The sequence below is a fragment of the Pelophylax lessonae genome (genome assembly GCF_965119305.1).
Source record: "Pelophylax lessonae genome assembly, chromosome: 2".
Classification (NCBI taxonomy): domain Eukaryota; kingdom Metazoa; phylum Chordata; class Amphibia; order Anura; family Ranidae; genus Pelophylax; species Pelophylax lessonae.
The window spans coordinates 272,046,319-272,059,617 of NC_138769.1; the positions used below are offsets into that span (position 1 = coordinate 272,046,319).

The window sequence follows — 13,299 nt, forward strand, 5'->3', positions numbered from 1 at the left end:
ATACTTACCTCAGAACGAGCCCCCGCCGTGCCGCTCACTCACCTCTATGACGGGCGACATGTCTAGTCGCCCGTCTTCCGGGATCGCGGCATCCGGCCATCTGATTGGCCGGAGCCGCGGTGACGTCACTCCCGCACACGCGCGCGGGAGCCGACAGTCACGGCACGGGGCTCTGAAGGAACGGCACGATCGGCCGTTCCTTCAGAGCGCATGCGCCAGTGACGTCACTGGCGACATGTAAGGTAAATATCTCCTAAACGGTACATGTTTAGGAGATATTTACAGTACCTATAGGTAAGCCTTATCATAGGCTTGCCTATAGGTACAAGTTGTAGAGGAGGGTTTACTTCCTCTTTAAGGGTTACCATCACTGGCCTAGGTAAAACATTTCCAATACATTTTAGTTGTCTGTGTGCGCCATTTTTAAAATAAAGCAAAATATCTTTACAATAAATTGCAAATGGCACATTGGCGATCACCCTGGACCAGAAATGACACCAAATTGGCTTGCACACATTCCAGCAAGTGGTTACAATCAACTGGCTAATCATGGTGAGGGCCACTTTCAGCTGTGAAGAAATGGCATTCATATGCAAAGTAAGTGTGTGTGTGGGGGGGGGTCTGTGCTTGTAATCAGAGCATTGATTACCAGTGCAGACCCTTGGAGGATGCCACTAGAGCCACCAGGGATGCCCACCCATGCCACCATTGGTGCAAATCAGTGCTCAGGGAACCTGTTAGTGCCCTCCTCATCAGTGCTGCCCATCATTACCATCTATCAGTGCTGCCCACCAGTGCCAATCATTGCCCATCAGTGCCACCTATCAATGCCCATCAATGCTGCATATCAGTGCCGCCTATCAGTGTCTATCAGTGCTGCATATTAGTGTCTCATCAGTGCCTGCCAGCGCAGCCTCATCAATGCTCGTCAGTGCAACAACATATTGATTTACCAAATTTTATTACATAAACAAAAACACATTTTTTTAGGGGTCAAACATTTAGATCTTCTTTTTGCCAATAAAAAAAAAAAAACCTTGCAGTGATCAAATACCACCAAAAGAAAGCACTATTTTTCTTGAAAATAGTGTCATACATTTGTGTTAGGTACAGGGTTGCATGACCGCGCAATCGTCATTCAAAATGCAACAGTATAAAAAGCTGAAAATTGGCCTGGGCAGGAAGGGGTGTAACTGCCCTGTAAGGAAGTGGTTAACTATTGAAACATGGGAATAAATATTCCAGGGGTAATCATGCTCAGCTCAATGGTTTAGTGGTTAGTGTTCCTGGCTATAAACACTGAGCGCATGAGCTCAAATCCCAAGTGTGCCATCACCTCCTTAAATTTTAGACAACTGTAAATAAATACTGAAACTTGGCAAATGCATAATTGCACCCTGCACATATGCATGTCTGTTTCTTGAATATACATTGCCATTGACATGCAATTTTAGGTGATGTAGCCAATGTATTACTATGTGGCCAAAAAAAATAATGACACACAACTGTGAGCACACAAGGTGTTATCATGGTTGGGCCTTGAACGCATGACCTAGCAATCTTTGGCTATGAGCTTAGCCCACTACACCAAAGTGCTGAATATAATCAGATATGCCTGAAAGTTTCAGATGAATAAAGAATGAAGACTGCTAATTAGACAGCTGCGTAGTCTGCTATTAGTAAATCTAAAGGTTAAAACACATAAGATACATAACTATACCTTAAAATTAAAATAAACCATAATAGGTGACATTGCTGTGTAATAGTGATTCAGAATAGACAAATTTCCTTTTATGAAAAACGCAACAGGAATTTGGTAAACTCCAAACTCAAATTCAGCCTAAGTTAACTCCAAACCCGAATTCAGTCTGAGTTAACTCCAACTCCGAATTCACTAAAGCACCTAGTTGAAGGTTTAACTCCAGCCACTTACCTAATTAGGATGCAATGAGTTTAGGCTGGAGTTATTTCTGGAGAAGTGAGCAGCTCTACTCCAAACTTATACTGAATTAGGCCCAAAGTCCTAAAGATTGGAATTTAACACCGTATAAGTGAATATGTTTCAAACACATTTTCAGTTTCCTGATATAGCAAATACTACTCAGGATACATAAAAAGTGTAAAAGTAAGTACCTGTGATATTATCTCTCATGTTTGAAACAGGGCTACAGTAGCCATCCAATAAACAGGATGACCCGGTCTTACCTGTCCATTTTACTAGCTTCTATATAGGGTCATGATGGGCATACTCCAAAAGGGGTCTTCTTCAGGGTTTGGGATCTATAGGGATGGACCATGGCCCTGGACCTATATTGTACCCTGTGGCTAACTACACATGTTGCACCAAGTGCCAATGTGAGCACCTAAGCAGAATCTGCTCTCAAAAGAAGATTAGGGTCATCTCCATTGTGTGGGATCCAGGAACGACTCCTACGTTTTTTTTGCCAAGGTTGCTTCAATCCGAATCCACTGCTTCTATTGTTGTATTAAAAGACAGCGAAGAGTTGATTAAGAAGACAAAGTAAAGTAATAAACTACTTATGCTAAGAGTGATTTGTCTAAGAAAAAAAGAGGTCAATCATCTTTGGACACTAGCAAACAACAGAGGAGTCATGGAGTGATATGTAGGGTTATTAGGGGACACCAGGGGGTGTGTGTCCCTTAAAAGCTTTTCCAGTGTCCAATCGCCTGAAGGTACCCAGGGTCTATGAATATTAAGCTTGTGTTCATTACTATACAATACTTATAAACTTTTGGTTTTCTGTTACAATATATCTCACATATAGGTATAAAGCTAATAATAAATAATAAACAAAAAAACAATATATCTCACATATACGTAGGTATAAAAGAATAATAAATAACAAAACAAATAATGAATTCAAGCATTTTATAGTGTTTACAGTGCTAATACATTTGTCTTGCTTGATGCCACTGTTCACGTTTAACGCTTTTCCATATAAGGGAGCAGAGTAACTGCTCAGAAATGAAATTAGAATTAAGTGTTTTAGTTTAGTTTGATAACACCTGACTAAAGTCAAATTTTGTATCTTAAGGCAGTGTCCATTTTAGCTTCTTATAATCTGCACACCTGCCAAATTTCAGATCAGGCTGACAACTGGCTGCCAGGTACAGAGGGGAGGTGCATAGCTAGACTCAGGGACAAGTCACATTTCAGGGAGGGAAGCAGAGTTGCCCCCAGATCCTGTCTCCCCCCCATCTGATTGAGTATGTGGGGTACATTGCCATTCAGTTTTTGACAAGTTCTTTATTAAAAAAACAAAAGAACAAAAACAATGTCCCCCGTAGATAGCAGTGTAGATCCATCTTCAATCACAATGAACGCCAGCCACTGACCTGAGAGAAAAAAAAAAAAAGAGGTCTGCACCTGACAAAGGTTCTTGCCATCTGACAGCTCTGCCGCCTCCCGCTGCTAAATAAACAAAGGGGCGGAGGCACCTGGTGACGTTACCACTCCCTTTTCTGGCTTGGCATGCTCAGATAAGGGTATCCCCCCCCACCCCCACACCCTGGCATTTTCGTAAATTTTAGCATGGGGCTTCCTTTAAAATCCAGACTTGGTGGGGAACACCCGCGCTGTTTTTTTTTTTTTTCATTTTAAAATTTTGTTCAAAACTGATGAATATGCACAGAACTCTTTTTGCGGATGCACTGCCTATATGTGAACAGCTTTAATGGAAAGCAATGTTATTTCACATGTCATTTCACATCACATATCCAATTCATATATGTGTAAACAGGCACGAAGAAGCCTATCTTGCTCTTTTGAAGAATTTGTCTATAGACTAATGGTCATTGATTATGAAAGATTGATGCAATATCTCAGAATGGCTCTCCTAGAGCTCCCTTACATTGAATTGTATCGTGTAGGGTGTTTGTAGTTCTATTACAATATAGAACCTTTAAAATATACAGTTGTGCTCATAAGTTTACATACCCTGGCAGAATTTATGATTTCTTGGCCATTTTTCAGAGAATATGAATGATAACACAAAATTTTCTTTCACTCATGGTTAAAAAATGGCTTCAGCCAAACACTATCAATCAACTGTGTTTACTCTTTTTAAATCATAATGACAACAGAAACTACCCAAATGACCCTGATCAAAAGTTTACATACCCTAGTTCTTAATACTGTGTATTACCCCCTTTAACATCAATGACAGCTTGAAGTCTTTTGTGGTATTTGTGGATGAGGCTCTTTATCTTCTCAGATGGTAAAGCTGCCCATTCTTCCTGGCAAAAAGCCTCCAGTTCCTGTAAATTCTTGGGCTTTGTTGCATGACCTGCACGCTTGAGATCTCCCCAGAGGGGCTCAATGATATTGAGGTCAGGAGACTGAGATAGCAACTTTCGAACCTTCACTTTATTCTGCTGTAGCCAATGACAGGTCAACTTGGCCTTGTGTTTAGGATCATTGTCATGTTGGAATGTCCAAGTATGTCCCATGCGCAGCTTCCAGGCTGATAAAAGAAAATTTTCCTACTGCATTCATCTTGCCATCAATTCTGACCAAATTTCCTGTGCCTTTGTAGCTCACCAAAACATCAGCGATCCACCTCCGTGTTTTTACAGTAGGAATGGTGTACCTTTCATCATAGGCCTTGTTGACTCGTCCCCAAACGTAGCGTTCATGGTTGTGACCAAAAAGCTCAATTTTGGTCTCATCACTCAAAATGACTTTGTGCCAGAAGGTTTGAGGCTCCTCTCTGTGCTGTTTGGCGTATTGTAAGCGGGATACTTTGTGGCATTTGTGTAGTAATGCACCCCATCTTTCTTCAAGTGCCTCTTTATTGTGCATCTTAAACAGCCACACCACATGTCTTCAGAAAGTCCAGTATTTCACCTGAAGTTATTTGTTGGTTTTTCTTTGCATCCTGAACAATTTTCCTTGCAGTTGTGGCTGAAATTTTAGTTGATCTACCTGACTGTGGTTTGGTTTCCACAGAACCCCTCCTTTTCGACTTCTTGATTAGAGTTTGAACACTGCTGATGGCATTCTCAATTCCCTGGATATCTTTTTATATCCCTTTCCTGTTTCATACAGTTCAACTACCTTTTCCCGCAAATCCTTTGACAATTCTTTTGCTTTCCCCATGACTCAGAATGCAGAAACGTCAGTGCAGCACTAGATGAAAGATGTAAGGGTCTGTCAGAGTTCAGAAACTCATTGACTTTTTATACACACACACACTAATTACAAGCAAACAGATCACAGGTGAGGATGGTTGCCTTTAATAGCCATTCAAACCCCTTTGTGTCAACTTGTATGGATGTTAGCAGGCCAAAATCATCAAGGTATGTAAACTTTTGATCAGGGTCATTTGGGTAGTTTCTGTTGTCATTATTATTTGAAAAGAGTAAACACAGTTGATTGATAATAAATGGCTTCAGACAAACACTAACCATGAGTGAAAGAAAAGCTTTTGTGTTATCATTCATATTCTCAGACAAAATGGCCAATACATGAAATTCTGCCAGGGTATGTAAACTTATGAGCACAACTGTAACAGTTTTTAAAGAAGAAATTTGTTTGATACATTGTGGGTAAAAAGCTTTATTTATAGCTTTTTTTTGTAACGTAATAAGATCAGTTCGATTGCGAAGAACGGTGATATGAAAATCAAGTACAGGTACATAGCTTTCATTGTTTTTGTATCACAAGTCTGTATGAAATAGGGTTGTTTGTAAGTCTACGCAATCTTTGAAAAAGCAGTGATTTCATATTGTTTTCTGACAGTTTCACCTTTGTTCAAAAAGCCAGACAGGCACTGGCAGGGATTTTACAGTGAAGCATGTAGAAAGCCGCTCACCTTGATATTTTACATATCTGGAACAAATATATGGATTGGGAATGAAACTATTTTTTTGTCCATAGGGTCCCAAAAAGAGGGAGTGTCTTCTACAAGGAAGTTAGTATCCCTGTTAAGGCATGAGACAGGTGGATCACTGCTTGAGAGGCAGACCATTTTTTTCCAATAATGTCAAACAAGGTGTAGTAGATTTTATGTATATATATATATATATATATATATATATATATATATATATATATATATATATATATATATATGTGTATCTTTTCTATATATATATATATATATATATATATATATATATATATACACATATACACTCAGGCACATAGGACAGGCCAGTGACAAGTCCATTTAACACATCAAAAAGTAAGGTTAGAAATAGATATTCATCTAATTAGGCATTTCAAAAGGTGACTTGTTGACCAGAACAGAGACTGACCAAACCAGATTGACCTTTACATATCAAAGGGGCAGGTAATGACCCCGTGCTAAGTAAATTTTTTTTTTAAACATATTTTATTGTGAATTTTCAGCACATGAACAGATATAATAAACAGATATAATAACAGGTGTCACAATGCATAAGGTACTTCAAGAGGGACAACCAGTAAAACAATATGTCGAGTACCAGAAATAAACCAATCAAGTCTCAGTGGCTTGGAGTAGTGTAGCAGCCTGCAAATCATAAGGTAATACAGGAAACCACATATTAATAATGATGCATTGCGACTAACTTCGTGCTAGAGGGGTGGGAGAGATGGGGAGGGGAGAGGGACGGAGTGAGGGAGGGTAAAAAGGGGGGGGGAGGGGTGTGAATAGGATGGTAAGGGATAAGAGAAAGGGGAAGGGAACCAACACAAGAAGTGAAGATCATTATACCAGACATCATGAAAATAGATAACAGTAACATTAACAGTAATCCTAGCTCATGAGGGTTGGGAGGGGGCTCAAGAAAACTGGGGTCGAGTCCTGGGTTCCAGGAAGCTCTCAATTACATGTAATGTCGGGCGGAAGGTAGGCCATTGGTGAGATAGCATGAAAAAAAAAAAAAAAGGAGGTACTAGGCGAGTCCAGGTGATGATTCCAGTTGTCACAGGCTGTAAAGGTACGGAGATATAGGATTCCCATTGCAAGAGATGAGTGAACAACCACCCTTCGCCAGAAGCAGCAGTATAGGTACAAGTGGTGAAAGAAGTGTTGTCGTGACCTTTTAAAATTTCAGAGAGACGTTTGCTCAACGGCTAGAAAGTCTGAGGCAAGCGGTGGAAGTTCACTAGCCATCCATCAATGGCTCACAGTCGACAACGGGTGTAGGAAAGCAGCCCACTTGCGATTGAACTTGGTAAGATTGGGGGAGGTGGAAGTTTTATTTTCAAGGACTTCCCTGGCATACAGTTGCTCCAGGCCTACGATCACCTCAGCCAGAGTGGGGGGCACAGGTTGTATCCATTTGGCCAGGATAGCTCTCCTAGCTATCATATAGCAGGTAGTCAGCCAAAGTTTATGTGACTGGATGAGGAGGCATTGTCTCTTAGTTAGCTTAGTGAGGAGTATGTCCAAGTTTCCGAACAGGAGTGTGTAAGGATTGCCAAGAGGAGTCAAGCCCGTTATGGTGGTGACATAGGATTCAACTGAGGACCAGAAGGCTGCGATGTGAGGGCAGGACCAGAGTCTATGTGCGAGAGTAGGTTTGGGGGTGGAGCAAAGTGGGCAGCAAGTCGAGTGGAGGCCTAGATTAGACCGTGAGTATGGGACATAGCTGCGGTGCATTATTTTAAATTGCTGTTCCCTCCAGAATTCGTTGGTGATGGCCTTGTGCATGGCCAGGTATCCAGCCAGTAGAAGTTGTAGGGCGTTTGGGTCAGGGAAGTCTTTTTCCCACACGGTAGAGAGGAAAGTCGACTTGCTGAGTGAGGGGGGAGGACAGTAGGGTTTTGTAAATGTCCGAAATTTTGTGAAGATCTTGTTCCAGAAACTTGTCAACTATGGTCCGCTTGAACCTGAGCATCCGGTTAGGGCAATTTTTAACCACAAAGCTAATAGCCTGCAGGACTCCCAGTGTGTGGCCCATGAGCAGTTTGAAGTGATCTGCAATTACGGTTGTAGGTAGGGGGTGTACCCATTTCTGGATCAAACATTTGGGCAAAATAGAGGAGATTCTGGGCTTTCCAGTCTTGGAATGGGTGGTAATGTTGTGCCTGCGGAAAAAGGGGGGTGTCCCTGTACGGGCAAATGAAGCGACATGTTAGGCGATGCTTGAGTCTTGCGGAGTATTTCTCTCCATGCAATGGTGGTGTCTCTGATGAGGACATTGTTCTTCAGGCGAATCGGGAGGTCACTATGTTTGCAGTGTAAAAGGGCAGCCAGATCATAGGGTGAGGACAATTGGGATTCAAGTTGGAAGTTAGAGTACCTGGAAGTTTTGCCAATCCAGTCCAACCCCACTCTGAACACACAAGCAAGATTATACAGGCGGGCGTTAGGGAGTGCCACCCCTCCCTCCCTCCTCGGCAGATACAGTTTCTGGAGAGCGATGCAAGGCCTCCTGCCTTTCCAGAGAAAGGTGGTGACAGCCTTTGTCAGTCTCTGCATATCTTTGTGCCTCACCAACAGGGGTATCATCTGAAGAGGGTACAATAATTTTGGAAAGCCCACCATTTTGTAAAGATGGCATCTGCCGAACAGGGAGAGCGGAAGGCCCATCCACGTGTCCAATGTTGAGACAATCTTAGTGATAATTGGAGGGATATTTAGATGGTAGATAGATGAGGGAGTGCAACCAATTTTGATGCCTAAGTAGGTAATAGACGTCTTTGCTATCGAGAAATTTGGAGTGAATGGCCATGGATTATGTTTGGTGTGGCGGAGAGGTAAGATTTCGCTTTTCGAGAAATTAATTTTGAGTCCCGACCGCAAGCGGAAATCTTCAAAGATTTCATGGACCAGCTTGGAGTCCCGGACAGGGTCAGATGTAAATAGAAGAATATCATCTGCGAATAAGGCTATGCGGAGATCGGAACTTCCGATAGGGATACAATGTAGATCAGGGTGGTGTAGAATAAATCTAGCCAATGGTTCGAGCGCTAAGTTAAACAGGAGAGGGGATAGTGGGCATCCCTGCCTGGTACCCCTACGTAGTGAGAATGGGGCTGAGATATGGCCATTAGCCACCACGTTCGCCGAGGGGTCCGTGTACATAGCTTTGACAAGGTGGACAAAGGGGCCTCGGAACCCAAAACGTTGCAAGACCATATGAAGCCAATCGATGTCCGTCTAGATTCAGGAGAGAAATTGGGCGATATGAGCCAGGGTCAGTGGGGTCCTTCCCCGGTTTTGGTATCAGCTTGACATGAGCCTGGAGACCCGTCGGGAAGTAGGGATGGCCTTCTAGTATGTGTTGGAAAAGGGATCTAAGAGTAGGCGCTATGACCTCTGCCGATGCTTTGTAAAAAATCAGAGGTAAAGCCATCAGGGCCTGGTGCTTTACCTGGGGGTAACTGTGCTATGGTAGTCTTAATTTCTTCAAGTGAGATTGGTGCGTTCAGGGAGTGAAGTAAGTCTTCCTCTATGGTGGGAAGGTCAACCATGGCCAGCCATGATTCGGCTGCCTGGGCATCATGGGGTTCTAAACTGTACAGGTCAGAAAAAAATTTTGAAAGGATCTCTGCGATCTCCTTAGGGGAGGTGGTCAGTGAACCCTTGTCCGATTTTAATGCTTGGATGTGCGTGGGGGTGTAAGTGCCTTTGCACAGTTTGGACAGCAATTTGCCCGGTTTGTTGCCATATCTATGATATTGAAGGTCTTGCATGGACGAGTACACTCTCTCCTGTGCCGCTGCCCAAGTGTCAAAAGCCATTTTCGCTTCCTGCCAATGTTTCCTAGTAGACTGGGTATTGGACTGTGACAAGTCCAATTGGGCGTTCCGTAGCCGGACACTAGCTTCAGTGTAGGCTTTCCTAATGGCCTTTTTCCAACCAGCGGCGTAGGAGAGAATGCGACCCCTCAACACAGCTTTCCCAGTTTCCCAGAACAGGGTAGGGTTGGAGGCGTGCGACGCGTTGGTGGTTGAGAACTCTTGCCACGTGTCATCAATTATTTTTTCTAATTGGGCATCGTGGGCCAGAAAGGAGGGGAACCGCCAGCCAGACGCCGGTGGCCTGGGGAATGCATCCAGAAGGTCAACTGAGACGGGGGCGTGATCAGAGATCACTAGGTCGTGTATTGTGGAGTCAGTGATCAGGGGCAGTATTGAGGAATTGGCAAAGAAATAATCTATGCGGGAAAGGGAATTGTGAGGATTAGAGAAAAATGTAAAATCCCTACCATCGGGGTGGAGAAGACGCCAGGCGTCCGTTAGTTGAATGTGTTCTATAAAGTCGGGCAAATGGTGGGGGTTGGAGGACTGGACAGGGGGCAAGGACGGTGCGGGGCGTGATCTGTCCTCCCTAGCATCCATGACCGCGTTCATGTCTCCTGCAAGAAGTAGAGGAGAGTGAAGGTGTGGAGCTAACTGGGAAGCTAGATCGCGGAAGAATTGTTTCGTCAGGGAATTAGGAGCATAAGTTGCAGCGAGAACCCATTCCCTCTGGCTTGAGGATAAAGTGACTGCTATGAACCTGCCATCTGAATCCGAATGGGATGAGATGATCGTGCATGGGTAATTTTTATTGATAAGGATTAGAACGCCGGCTTTACCCTTAGCTGCAGGTGATCCCAGGACCTGTCCTACCCAGAGCTTACGCATGCGCGTAAAGTCCTGTTCAGGGAGGTGAGTCTCCTGAAGAACTGCTATGTCGGTTTTAAGCCGTTTCAGGTGGCGAAGAATCGCCATACGTTTATGTGGGGAGCGCAAGCCCTTCACATTCCAAGAAACTATCCTAACCATTGGGGGGAGCTAGTGGGATATAGGGTAGCGTAGGACATATATCTAATTGCGATTACCGTTGAAACGTCGTGGAGAGAAGGCTTTGAGAGCGTGGAGGTGAGAAAGTGTTTCGAGTGTTGGAGTGAGAAAGAAAGGGGGGGAGGAAAGTAGAATGGCAAAACTTGCACAATAACAATAAGACAGTACAGGTCAGTAACATGGCACTTACGTGCCTGTGGAAGCATGAACTTCACTTCTTCCCACATGTGAACAACCGCCTACAGTAGCGCTACCGGGGAATGTCAGACCAGGGCCCTAGCAGTGAGCCCACAACCCCACTCACGGTTAGACGAAGACGGTAAAATGTGTCCAACTCTCACGTCCCAGTCTGCAGAGCGAGCCAACCCCGTATTAGGTTTGCAGACAATCCTCGGTAGCACCCTATGAGGAGGTGGAGAAGAGAAGGTAAAGGCAAACATTCATTAACAAGCTTATGGTAGAGGACGTGGGTCCAAACAAGCGAGTGCGACAATCAGAGCATCCTGCTGCATGTTAGGGAAAAGATGGTAGGTAGTCACCCAGGATGAACCATAGCAAGTATGAAGGGGGGGGGCCCGTTTGCAACATTGCAGACTAATACGTTTTCTCGCTGGTAGTGCTAGTGCAGGCTCCCCTAGCAGTATCAAAACGGGAGGGATGTGATTACGATGTTCAGGAGAACAGCAGCAGATTCCAGGGCAAGGTTGTATGAGGAAAGGCGATCACGCCGGTTTGAATTTCCTGGATAGATCCGTGAGCCTCAAATTTTTTGCCGGTTCTTTACGCGGGCTGCGTTGGTCCCTGGGGTGGTGATGTCTGATGGAGGATTGCGTGGGTGGTGCTGATGTGTCCATTGGTAGACGCAGGTGGGAGTTGAGGTAATCCCAAGCCTCATTCCCAAGCCTCATTCGGGTGAGTGAAGGATTTGGAGTGGCCCGAGGAATCCGTGAACCGCAGTGTTGCAGGGTGAATTTTATCCCCTGTTGATAGAGGGCGTTGCAGATAAGTTGCAGAGCTTTGCGGCGAGGGGAAACCTCTTGCGAGTAATCTGCAAAAATCAACAGTTTGTGGCCGTCTATTTGCAGAGATTTGGAGTTGCGATAGGATTTCATTAAATTGTTTCTGTCAGCAAAGTTCAAATATTTCACTATCACCGGGCGAGGGGTGCGTCTCTCATTAGATGGGGGCCCCACTCGGTGCGCACGTTCCGCCACACACAGATTTGTAAGTCCCAGGGCCTGGGGGATACACTGGGCGGACATGTCCATCAGGGAATCTGCACCGTAGGATTCCGGGAGGCCTATTATGCGCAGGTTATTTCTGCGCGACCTATTTTCCAGGTCGTCCACTTTGTCTAGGAGATATTGTTGCGTCTGTTGAAATAGCTTCTCCTGGTGAAAAGAGGCTTGCGTCTCTTCCTCAATTTCAGCCACTCTGCTTTCAAGTTCCGTGAGCCGCAGTGCGTGCTCACTGAGGTCCTTCCTGATCTGTATTATCCCAGCAGCCATGGCTTTGTCCACTGCTGCTGTAATTTGCGGGGACAGCAGGGCTGCGACTGCCTGGGCAATTCCCTCATAGTGTGCAGGGGACATCACGCCGGGTGGCTCAGGGGTGGCCACCATATCAGGGGAGCTGGTCACAGGTGGATGCAGGCTGAGTGGCGGGGCCGCGCCCTCCGCCATCTTATCTGACAGGGTGGCGGCGGGAAAGCAGTCAGTGCAGGCGGGAGGGGAGGCGGCAGCCGGTCCGTGGACTAGAAACTTGTCCATCGGCTAGTCACCAAGGCAGCGGAGGTAGCGTGGGGAGCCGCTGACTCACCGATCGGGTGGTTTAGCTGTATTTATACGCCGATGCGCCCGGAGCCGCTACTTCTCGCTCCCTCACATCTGGCGCCGGAAACGGAAGTAAGTTAATTTTAATAAAAGATCACCTTAGCCTTTGAGAGCCAACCTAATTAGTGGTCAAAGAATGCAAATTGGGAAACTTCCTGAAAGATCACCTTAGCCTTTGAGAGCCAACCTATTTAGTAGTCAGAGAATGCAAATTAGGACATTTCCTGAAGGGTCTTATGACTGTAGTTGTCCATAGTCAGAGGGGGGGGGGCATTATTCACCCAGAAAGACAAAAGCGGATCAAAGGCCTAATAAACCTGGCCAATCAAATTGCTTATACTGGTCCTCAATGAGGAAGACAAGGTATATATTACAAATGGGTTGTTTTGGCTAAGTTATGACAGGAGAAGCTGGGTTCTCTGAAGATGAAAGAAATGTCCTGTCATCCATCTTGTATGTACCTCTGTTGACTTTGCTGAAGTCTCAATAAATGCATCTCTCTGGAAGAACTGGGTCGTTGCAAGAATAACTCGCATTATAGAAATAATTAATACTACCACGATTGATTATATCACTACATTGGTGCCGTGACCCGGATCAGAAGTGCATTTCGGACTTGGAAACAGAAGTCAGTGAGGACGCAAAAACTGTGCTGTGACTCCAAAGTTTGGTGGTGACTTAAGACGGTGAGGACCCAGGAAGAAAGTTTTGAACCCCAGGACC

At 44.7% G+C, this 13,299-nt stretch overlaps 1 protein-coding gene across 1 annotated transcript in view; it reads right to left on the bottom strand.

Moving 5' to 3' along the window:
• Window positions 1–13,299, bottom strand: part of LOC309548058 (plasma membrane calcium-transporting ATPase 4-like) — a gene marked incomplete at both ends in the record, with an annotated part of 1,291,629 nt that overhangs the window by 1,159,330 nt on the left and 119,000 nt on the right. The gene's annotated exons all lie outside the window — the stretch shown is intronic.